The sequence below is a fragment of the Simochromis diagramma genome, unplaced genomic scaffold (assembly GCF_900408965.1).
Source record: "Simochromis diagramma unplaced genomic scaffold, fSimDia1.1 OVJJ01000320.1, whole genome shotgun sequence".
Taxonomy (NCBI): Eukaryota; Metazoa; Chordata; class Actinopteri; order Cichliformes; family Cichlidae; genus Simochromis; species Simochromis diagramma.
In genome coordinates this window covers 10,294,885-10,307,028 of record NW_024386773.1, presented here as the reverse complement: position 1 = coordinate 10,307,028, position 12,144 = coordinate 10,294,885, and the positions used below count along the sequence as shown (strand labels likewise).

The 12,144-nt window shown below is 37.9% G+C and overlaps 1 long non-coding RNA gene across 1 annotated transcript; it reads right to left on the bottom strand.

Annotated features, from left to right (window-relative positions):
- Positions 1-3,669: 3,669 nt before the first annotated feature.
- LOC120714394 lies at positions 3,670-11,134 on the bottom strand. Its single transcript, XR_005691407.1, has 5 exons — positions 10,821-11,134; positions 9,983-10,066; positions 5,709-5,768; positions 4,520-4,588; positions 3,670-4,172 (listed from the first exon to the last, which is right to left on the bottom strand). It is a non-coding gene; the product is annotated as an uncharacterized LOC120714394 (long non-coding RNA).
- Between the last annotated feature and the right edge of the window lie 1,010 nt (positions 11,135-12,144).

Genomic DNA, 12,144 nt, shown 5'->3' with positions numbered 1-12,144 from the left:
ATTGATAAATATTGCAATCAGTAATTGTTCATTATTATTAAGATGAAACTCCTTGGTAATGCTGACCTGTTTATACCCATACTAACTGCTACCACTGTAATATCTGTTAGTGGGCTCATATAATATGCTTGTTTACAAAAGCTCATGAGAACACAACTTAGAGAGTGTTACTGGCATATTCTGATTAATAGGGTCGTCATTCCTTCTGAGTAAGGAGTTTTTCATCATATGCACAATACAATTTTAAAACTTTGCTGATATTGAAGCTAAAAGAAGCTAAAGTGTGTACCAGAAAACAATATACAATTTCAAAAGTCACTGGATAATTGCACATTTATCTCATTAAATGTCCTCATGCTGACCACTAAGAGTGCCACATCTTAAGGTTGTACACATGTGTGTTTTGTTATGGCTGAGCTGTTGTTGTAACATGCACTGACACATAATAAAGTACAAAAAAATGCACGGTGAATTGTTCCATTTAGAGCCCAGAATACTTCCGCTTGCTTTGTTTTTGTCTCCAGCAGACCAGTACCTGGTTACTGTAATCTAGCCTGAAGCCAGAGAGCGAGCAAGAAAGAGAGAAAGCGAGAGAGAGAGAGAGCTATGCTGCAGATCCATCTGGCCCTCACCTGGATTCTGTATTATGCCCCGAAGCCTTTCAGATTAAAGAGCTGCCTTCAGTCACATTTACGCTCAGCGAGATTCCATACTGTGTCTAAAAGCACAAATAATGCTACACTGAAGCAACTGTTTTTCATCTTTCTCTGATGTTATTTTCAGTGAAGCACATCAGCAGACTCTGTTTTTATTTTTCTCTCTGCATGTGTGCAGCACAATATGTTTGCACTATATTTGCCAATGTTTGTGTGAAGTTTTTATCTATGTCAGATTCACCAAGAGACTTTTGCTCATGTGACTTCTGCCACTGTAATGTATGTGTATAATATAAAGTGAGTTGAACTCCAAGCCTCTGAACATGCCTGATGTCATACTTTTGGCCTTTTTGGCAGTTTGTTATGTTATGTGTTTTCTTCAGGCCGAAATTTAAAAGTGAAAGTAAGTAATTTGTTGGAAGATTATCATCTGCCTCTTCAACACTAGACTTAATCTAGTTTTCCTTAAATTTTGTTAGTATGTAAGGAAACTCCTAGTAAGTCACCTTTGACTTGGTTTTCAATGTGGGTTTTGTTATTTAAATACTATGGAAAATAATCCAGTCTGGTCTCTGTACAAGTACGTAACAAAGCACAGATACAGCCTTGCTTATACTATAGCGGTTGAACCACAAATGTGCGTGATGTTGAACGCTTTGATGCCAGGCCTGTTTACATGACATAATGATGCCCATGCTGTCAATTTAGAGCATTTCAATTGTCTACATTCCCTCAGAGAAGGCACTCATCAGAGATCCACAGAGGGTCTAGTTATGTGTCTGATTACAATGGGTAAAAAGATATGAATGAAAAAAAATGCCCGGAAAAAGCGGACTATAGAGAGAGAGAGAGAGAGAAGAGAAGCGCAAACACTAAAGAATTCAAGGTGGGACGTAAAATTTTGTGTAGAGTTTAAGGGCCAATCACTGAGAGTTGTGTTTACTGTTGGTAGAAAAAATGGTCAAAAACAACTATTGAAAGTTTCAGCAGATGCACCATTGTCTGGCTTTACCCTCTTTCCTCCCCCTTTCCTTTCCTTCTTTTGTAATCATGTGTATAAATTCGCAAATCTGTTTGTATGTGCATGCATGTGTGCTTACAAACATTAGGGTATCAAGTGTACTCGTACTCGACATGTACTTTCCCATTTTTTTATGGGAAAGTTTCATCAAGTATATTTTTGGTCTGAGTCTGTTGCAGTTTAAAAACTTTAATCATTTTATTAAATTTGTTTACATTTCCAGAATCTTATTTTCTTTCTATATTGTTGTGTGTGGAATGATGAGGAAAAGGGAACAAAAAAGTTTGTTTTATGCATTTAAAATTAAATTTATGATCAAATAAAGTGGAAAAAAAAAAACATATTTCCTCAAACAGCTACGTACCTACTGACTTTTTTAAAAACCTGACTTGTTTTAAATACACTGTGTATCACATAACTGTCTTGAAGCATGGGTGATATTATTGGATAATAACCTCTGTCTTGAGGACTGCACATCTGTCATTGCTAATTCAGCAGTTGAGAAATATGTGCCTTACATCTGTTGGTGCAATGGGACAACATGAAGTGGCATGTGCTTAACTTGAATTTCCATATAACGTTTTGCTCATCCATATGGAGCGTATTTAGACTTTGATCATCCATATATCATCCTGTTTTCAGGAAGTAAATTTAGTATGCTTTACTGTGTAAAGGGAATCCTTCTTTCTGAAAGAAGTGATTAGCTGAAGTGATCACTGGGGAGATTTAAAAGTGTACTGTGACCAGGTAGGCGATATCTAATTAACTAATATGACAGCCAGTTCAGTCCAGATGAAGAGCTCTGGTGTCACAGGTCGTGTTTATGGCCTAAGGTAAGGGTGGTGTGGATCTGACCCTAGAGTCAAGTTCCAGCATGGACCTTCCCTGTCGACCCCAACTGAAGGAAGAAAAAAGACAAAATAAAGCTGTAGTAATATTATGAATTTCATTGTGTTATTTTCTCATATATATTTTGTATTTTATTAATGCATTTAAACAAAAATGTTTAGGAGAGTGTATTTTTGCTTTCCTCCATAGTTTATTTGCATTTTCCTAACTACAGTACTACACTGCTCATGTGCAATTAGCTTGTTGTTGATCCATTTGGGGATGTTACATTTTCATGTAATCCTATGGAAATTTGTTTGTTCATCACTTTTTAATGTATTTGCTATTGCACAGGGTATTGTTTGCAGTGAGATGGATGGATGGATGGATAGATAGATAGATAGATAGATAGATAGATAGATAGATAGGGGAAATTTCACAGGAGGAACTTGATACAAAAAAAGCAACTTCAAGAAATTGTCCTAAAGCTGTTTCTCTTGGGAAATTTTTAGTAAATCAGTTAAATTAGAGTTAAATATGTGTTTCTTGGTTGTCATGTTGTTGCCTATGTAACACTTTCAGTTCTGTCAAATCTCAGTCCCAACTCGCACTCAGGGACTTTGTTCCCCCCCCCCCCCAAACAGGGAAATAAATGTCAAATGAAAAGCCTGGTTCTCCTCTTATGTGCAGTGTGTTCATTTATCTCCTGGGAGACAGAACCAAAGAACTATGTCTCAATATTCACCACCCTTGATTCTTTTTAGCTGTCACCCCATTTATCTTGTTAAGAGAGCGCTGATGGTTAAATGTTAGACAAGAGTCCCAGCTTTTTGACAGCTCTGTGGTGGCTGTAACTGCCTGTACTTGTCTCTCAGTGTGGCCTTGCTGCCCCTAAGCTTCCTGCGGATTGAAGGAACACACACTGTGCTAAGTGTGTATGCATTTATAGTGGTTTTCTCTTTATTCTATGCTATTTTAAAAGTTTTGATTATGCAATTTTGCAGTCAGAATCTATGACAAATAAAGAGATTAAATGAGTTCACATGACTTAAAATCTTGGCACCAATTATGTGTCATCTAGATTGACTGCCAATGCGTGGCAGATGCTTTTTTTACAGAGGGTGAATAAGTCAGTTTCTCTGTCTATAAAAGTCAGAGTTTATACATGTGCCTGCTCAAGATTTATGGACAATGTGAAATATGGAAACAATCAGAACTCAACACAGTGATTCATTTTTAATAAAAACATCTTCCCACTGAGGCACACGTGATTGAATTTCATCTTTATTCTTACGAGTGGAAAAAGGCATCGATTTGCACATTAAACACATTAACACTATAGTCCATCCTTCTCTGCCAACCAATTGCAACAATGTGATCAGTTTCAGTAAAACCATGCATTCCCATGGCAGGCATACAGAAATCCATGCAGTTTGTGGGCAGCAACAGTCATGGTGGCAAAACATCCAAAAGCCACATTGCTGCACTGTGATGGTGGTACTGAAGATCTCCATAATTTCAATTCCTTGATCTATGCCCATCTGTGTATCTGGTGGCTTGCCTGCAGAGACTGTCTGTCATTTGTTCCGGCATGTCCCCTTAAAGTCTCTGTTACTCTCTGGGAACGTGGACCACAGGAACTCCTGGGGGGATTGAAGTCCTTAATGCTGTTGTGAGTACATTTAGATCGTTGGGGGTCAAAGAGAGCAAAATAGACAGGAAGAGTTGCATAGACAGAAACAGACACAGAAACATAGAAAATACTAAGCGGTAGAGAAAGGGGGTGGGCGCAGGGGAGGTAGAAGAGGAATTTGAGTGAAAACACGTTTTTAGTATGAGCCTGAAATCCTTCTGAAGAAACAATAATTGGAAAAATATGAAGGGGAAATGGTGGATTTAACAATGAGAGCCTTTTTGTTCCTGTGTCACAAATGCAACTCTTTCAATCCCCCGAAGCTTGCATTTTTTTTCTTTTAAGAGTTGAATGCTAGTATTGTAGTGAAGAATAACTCACATTTTAGCTGAGTGCTCCAGTGTTGGTACAGTAATCCTGTTCTTTTGTTACATCACAAGATAAAATTGGCTGTGAAAAAATAAATCAATAAAAAGGTGTCAGTTATTGATGTGATGTTTTTAGGGTCATGTTTGAAGAATAAAGGTCACTAGCAAACTGTACATTTTTCTATAATTATTATAATGGCCTTTTCCCTGACAGGAAAAAAAAACCTGTAGCACAGAGCTCACCTCCCCTGCGTAAGACCATGTTGTAAAATACAGTCATGCTTTCTTTTAAGAAGGCTCCTTCAATGACGTCCCCCCATTTATTGTTATTATTTCAGTCACAATGTCAAGGCTAGCCGATATTAACTTAAACCACCGTTCTTTCATGTTGTTATACTGGATGTCCGATTAGGTTGGAAGACTTCTTGTTTACAAAATGCACAATACTTTAGAGGAACAGCTGTTATTATCTCTACAGTTTATATTCTTTTTCGTATGTTTTTGTTCAGCATTTATGATGATTTACTCACTCAGTTTGATCGAAACTCCCTGTAAGTGTTAGTTATTATGCCACTCTATAAAAACATGTCATGACCTCTCTGTCTTCACTTACCTCACTCTCCCCTTCGCTTATTTTTCACAAGACACTATGAATTATTTTTGCCAAAAGGATCTGGAGTAGCGGTTCCAGCAGTGTCACTTTTTTGTTTTATTTTGTTCTTCATATCAAACAGTTTGACCAGCCTTCTGCTTGACATCTGACACGCTGTGTCATTCAGCGCCAGCCTCTCTTCCCACAAAACCCATTCCCATTACAGCTGTAACACTGGCTTACAAACCAGGGGTCATTAAATGTGCAACCAAAGAGACACTTATGAGGTTGTAAAGCCACCTCGTTCTATTTGTCCTAATGGCTTCCAAATGGCCACAGTTTATCTGACTATGATTTTCAAATTAGTTTATTGAAAGTAAAGAGAGGCTTGGGCCTGTTGATCATGATGCTCTTTGTCTGCATCTGTAACATGCTCATTCATCTGCCCAAGGAAAGAAAGAGCTCCAACCACAAATGAAAGGAGCGATAAAGTGAAAACTCTGATTATAATTAGTTTTGTTATCATATTCAAACTTGTTTTGAATTAATGACACCCATTTTTTTATTATATAGTGGGATTATAAAGAATATTTATGGGTGTTTTTCTTACCAATTTATCTTTGTTTATTCATTTCATACTTATTGTCACATTACATCCCCTTCCAATGATCTGCAGACATGAGAAAGAAGGAATAAAAACAGTGCCTTCTGGTGAGAAATTTTAATGAAAGTATGGGTGTTGCAGTAGAATTCAAAACGCATCTCAGACTCATGTTTGTCCTTCCAGAATCAGTATCAAGTCATTTATCATAAACATATAAACTAAAAATGTATTTAAAAACAACAGACAGTGTGGAGTTACTCATCACAGGTAGAACAAAGAAGTAGAATTTCTCACCAAACCTATAAGGTCTCTTACTCAGAGGGCTAATTATACACTTATATTAGCAAATAGGTTTTTAGTAGACATGATACAAAATCCTGCTTCTGATTACATTAATTGACTTGAAAGAATTCCTGAACATTAACACAAACAGTCTCTTAAAGACCCAAGTCACACAAACCTTTTTCCCGTTCTTGGTGAAATGCACACATTTGGGCACACACAGGTGACCTCCCTGTGTTTCCACTGTGCAGTGCAGTAGGTCAGATATGAGACTACAGGTGACAGGGTTAAACCTGCAGCTCCTGTCCTGGCTCCTCCTCTCTTGTATCCTTGAGGCAGAAAGGGCGGCTCAGCGCCGACTCATCCCGTGCCAAAGATTCGCACCGGCAATTTCAGCTGTCAGCGTGCTCATGAATCACCTAGCTAAGGCATAATTTCTCTAGAAGATTTATTGGAAACACATATGCCAAATTTTCATACTAAAGTAAATGGAAGAGTGCCGGAGGGGCTTGAGGTCCTAGCTGTAGAATTTGTGGGAAAATGAAGACGGGTAGAAAATGGGCTATGAGGCTACAGAAATGATTGAAAAGTGTAATTGTGTTGTTTTGGTATGGATGTCCTGGCAACGTTGCTCTAATTCATATTCTTTATTAATAAGGAGAAAGGTGAAATACCACTGAAATACAGCTGATCTCATTATGATTCAAGGCAAGATGTTGTGATTAGTATTGCGTTAACTTGTAATCGTAGCTATGATTCCAAAAGTATGTTTTAGACAATTCTGCTTCTTTGGGTTTTTGCCTCACAGAATCCAAAATAAATTAAGTGCATGCATGCAATGCCCGGTGCCCCCAAACAGACCGAAATCTTTAGATTGAGAGGAAGAGCATGTAACACCATCAAACTTTTTTGATGTCTTTTGTTACATTTTTACATCACTTTCTCAAATGTTCCCACCCACATGGACTGAAGCCACTATTTCCTTTTAGCTGTACTTCTCTAACCTTCAGGCTACATCCACCATGACTCTAGATTGTTTCATTGTTATTGCCAGCTGGCTGTTGTGATGAAAAGTGATGCGCAGTCAAAATCTGATCTCCTTTTCACAGCCATAATTAGAGGAGGATGATTCACTGGATCTTTTCAAGAGAAACTAAAAATAACGTCAACATATTTCAGAGCAAATGTACGCCATAACATGAGAGAACCTGAGAAAACACTGGCACACTAGCACAGCCTCTAATACAGCGAGCCGCAGCATAAATCATAACTGTGCACCTCTTGCACAGAAATTGGAGTGGCAGCCAATCAACCTCAAACTAGTCAGAACAGCTCCTGATCGCACCCAAAAGAAGGCCGTGTGTTAATGAGTTGCATTCTCTTTCACTTGTCAAATGTCCAAGTGCCCTGAAAAAATCTTAATGATCTGATTGTGCCACCTCTCAAAGTACTCTCCTGCTCTCACACGTCTAATTAATCCATACTTCTAACATCTTACCTGTATTTCACTTGAATAATTAATTGCTGTCAGTGTAATAAACCTCAGTTGCACTCTTTTTAATGAAATGGGCTTGAATTGTTTCAAGCTGATTAACACAACATACATGTTAAAATTTTACTTTGCTTTGAGTAGCAAAAGACAACTTTTACTGCAATTTCCAATTAGTTTATTAATGTTTTTGATTATTACTACAGCAAAACAAAACACACGCGCACACAAACACACACACATACACACACAAACAAACAAAACCAGTAACTCCATTAGCCTTTGGCCAATGTACTTAGGAGTATGACATTTAAGAGAGATCTAGAGAGACAGGCCTGTCTGGTCTCTCTTTTTGGCAACACTGGCTTCTCATTGTTTAGCAGGAGGCTATGGAATCTGACCCCTGTGGCTCTTTTGGAGTGAGCTAGACAAATGTTCATCCCTAAAGACTAGAAAGATGCAAATTTGCCAACGCTTCTTGACCCTGATAAACTTTCGGCCTCACACAAAGATAGATTAAAAATCAATTACCGTACAATTAAAATAGAAAGTGTGAACCATAAAGCTTGAGAGAAGCAAGTTAAAATAGAAAAATAAAAGATAATGTGGGGTACCATATCAAGGAGGTTTTGGGGTGTAGCATGGCCTTTGTGAATGATTTTATCTAATCATATCCAACAACTTCAGCGATCACTTTTTAGGTGGTTGGAGAATGCAAATTTTTTCCTACAAACTCTCCTGTTTCCAGTCTTTTCCTAATCATAACCAAGCTGGAGCTTATCCCAGCTACCATAGGACCATACACCCTGGACAGGTTGCCGCTCTGTCACAGAGAGACAAACAACCATTCACACTCGCATTCACACCTATGGGCATTTTTGAATTACAAATGATCCTAACCCCACTAACTACATGTCTTTGGACAGTGGGAGGAAGCCCATGAGAACCTACTCAAACACAGGGAGAACATGCAAACTCCACACGGAAAGGCCCCGGCCAGGTGGTGGAATCAAACTCGGGATCTTCTTGCTGTAAGACAACAGTGCTAATCACTGCACCACCATGATGCCAAAGAAAGGCTGTGAGCCATATATTAAAATCTTAAAAGTCTTTCTGGTATTATTTTTGTTCAAAAATTAGCAATATAACTTTTTTGTTGTGGTGTTAAATAATTGTATGTTGTTGTCAATGCTTTGGTCTGTTGAAAGCATGTAATGTTTTCAAAGCTGCTGTGTTCAGTCCAATTAAATCGAATTGATGTGAAGACAGTTCGGACAAAAACAACTGCACCAAGACCCTTTGGAGGAGTTGGTCTCAATGTGGTTCCAAATGAACTTCAGAGCAGTTTGTTTATGGTGTGAATGTGATCTGACCTCGATCTGAACCAACTACCGAGTGTACATTGAAGGTTTGAGCTAAAAAACTGCCCATAGCCACGTAGTCTACTGTACTGTAGACTAGGAAAGCTAGTTACTGTATGGGCCAGCAACTAGCTGTGAAAATAACGTAAAAATCTCCATGTTCTCCCATCGTCCAGAACACAGCACTTTGTTCCTGTATTTAATTTTGTTGTCCCCCCCCCCCCAGACACATCTGGTCAATAAGTGGACTAAATGTTCTCATGCGGTTTGTAGTGACGCATTTTGGTTTGTTTCAGGAGTTTACTTGGATTTTCTCTATGCGAAAAGAAACCAAAAAAAGTGACAAAGTACAAGTGATTCGGACTAAAGTAAATTAACTATAGGTGTGAAAACGCCCTATAAGTAGTTTAACACTGAGAAATAAATCCTGGAAAACATCACACATTTTCAGTACCAGAGGCGTCCACTTTAAGACTTCAGAGGGTATTGTTGTGGTTGCAGTCTGGCAATTGTACTCTTACCTCTGGCATCAACAAAGCATTTTCACCCAGAGAACTAATCCCCACTCAAGATTTCCTCTTTTTCAGGCCATTCTGAGTAAATCCTACAGATGGCTGTGTTTGAAAATTCCAGTATACCAGCGGTTTCTAAAATACTCAGACAAGCCAGTCCCACACCAACAACCATGACAGATTTAAAATCACCTAAATCACCTTTCTTCTCCATTGTGATGCTGTAGTTGAACTTTACAGTGTGTTTTGTTGACCATGTCTATGTGCCTAACTGCACTGAGTTACTGCCATGCTGATTAGAAGTTTGTGCTAACAAGCAGTTGACAAGGTGTACATATCAAAGTGGTCAGTGAGCATTGGTTCTATGTTTTGCATATTGGTGTGACGGGCAGTGCTTTGTTGAGTCACAATAGTCTTACTCAGCAGATCTTTGCTATTTCGCATTATTCTTAGTGTTTCACCCGATCACAGAGCGTCACTTTTCATGATTTCTTAAAGACTAATGACTAAACCGATGATTGAACATCTTAAAATGGCATGACTTTGTCTCTCCTTTTTGACATTTCAAGATATTCTACATCAAACATCAGAGACATGACACATGGCAGAGCCTCAACTCAGAATGACATTTCAAACCTGGCCTGCAGTGATTTGTCTGTAGATTCATCATGGTCAATCACATGATGGATCTCTGCACTTCTGAAGCTCACATCAAAGAATCTGAAAAAAAACAAAAAAACAACAAAAAAAAACGACATTAACATGCCACTATATCAATATCAACTTAGAAACTATAGTTTTAGTTCAAAACATCTCTGTCCTGTAATGTTTAACCCTCAGGTGTGTTGACATTGTGTTGATAAAAATGTTCATCTTTATATAATAATAATATATTAAGATAATTGCGATGCATTTTTTTTTTCTTTTTTTTTCTGCTCATTCTGTTGGTTTTTGTCTTTTGCCCTTCTCCCCCGTCCCTCTTCTCAGCTGTTTCTCTTTCCCTCTTTCTTTCTCCCCTTCTTTCCCCCAGTCAAGTCTGTCCCGTATTCAGTAAGTGAAAATAAAATAAACAATAAAAGGTGAATCAAATGGACCATTACGGCAAGGCTGGGATGGTCAATTTGGTAAAGTAAATCCGTTGGGCATCTTTCTTTGCCTTTAGACAACAATTCTGATGGCAAAAGAGCCAAACGGGACAGGCAAAAAAAAAAAAAAAAAAAAAAAAAAGATAATTGCGATGGCTGCACTTACAGCCACACAGTGGTAATATCCACCATGTTAGTGTAGAGGCTTATACATAACATTGCATTCACATTTGTCTTTCTTTAAATATAGGAATTAATTTACAGGACAATAAATAACTGGTTTGGTTTAGAATTAATTCATATACTCACATAACACTGCATTCTAAAATAAGTGCACACATTTTAGTTTGCACTGTTATGTATGATTTAATCTTTGTTTTCTGAGTTACCTTTGTTGCAGCTGCTCCAGTCCCTTGATTGAGGAGCCAAGAGGTGGAAAAGGGGCGGAGCGAGCTTTAAAGGAAGACTGCAAATTGGGTCATTCCATAACTCGGGACCATGGGGGGGAATTGGAGTTCATTATGTTAGGTTTAGTTAGGTTCTATGTGTTTTACCCCCTTTTTGTGGGCTGATCAGCCACTATTTAAGTTTCCCTTTTGTCTTGTTAAGGAGGTCAGGTTTTTTTGTTTTGTTTTTGAGTTATCAGTATTGTTGTCAATTTTGAATAGAGTTCTGTTATTTTGACCTCTTTTATGAGCCCAAGATTTTGATTCTTTTTGCATGAGTTAACCAATTATGTTTTTATGGGTTAAATAAAAAATCCCTTTTTTTGGACTTTACCTGTGCCTAAGGTTCCTTCACTGCTCGGTCCATCACAATAATACACTAATATGTAACATTCACTAATGTGATTCTGATTTTTGTGATAGTGTAACGTGCTCTATCATTTTCATGTTGTATATTACTTTTTTTTTTACTTTTCAGAGACATTAGTTAACTTTACTCTGCATGTGCAAGTGTAAGTCTAAATTTCAACCTTTTTTTTCCTTAAAACAACAGCACATGAGAACAGTGAAAAGCAAGCAAAAGCATGGTAAAAAGTGTAACCCAAAAACCATGTCAAGTCACTTTTATGCTCACCTAATACCCCCTGTCGTCCTTCAGCGCATCGAAAATGATGTCACATTGACTGTGAGATTTAGGTGATGCTTTGGCCGGTCATGCACCTCTCAATTTTCGTAACCTGGCCACAGCTGGGTTGGACATGATGGGTTTCAACGCCATTTTAATTACATATCAGTACTAGAGATGGCACGATACCACTTTTTTATGTCCGATACCGATATCATAAATTTGGATATCGGCCGATACCGATATGAATCCGATATAATGTGTTTTTTAATCAATAAAACTGTTTTTTTAATATCTTGCTGCTTTTTGTATAAGTTCATACTCAAGTTTAAAAAACCCCAAAAAACCCCACTAAAGCTATTCTGTTATACCTGTATGCAAAAAATGCACTGCACCCAAAATATTTCATAGTTCAGCAATACTGATCAATCCAATAAACTTAAACGTACTCCATCCTCCCTATTCTGGTATTTTAAAGAGTAAGCAACCTAACTAATAGGGCTCTAAAACTCCCAGCAAAAAAAAACAAAAACGAAAAAATAAGGAACCACCCCCCACCCTCCTCATGATGCTTAATTGACGTAATCAACTTTAATTTGATGCAGTGTGAAAAAAAATGCCCAGAAATAAATTATTTTTCAA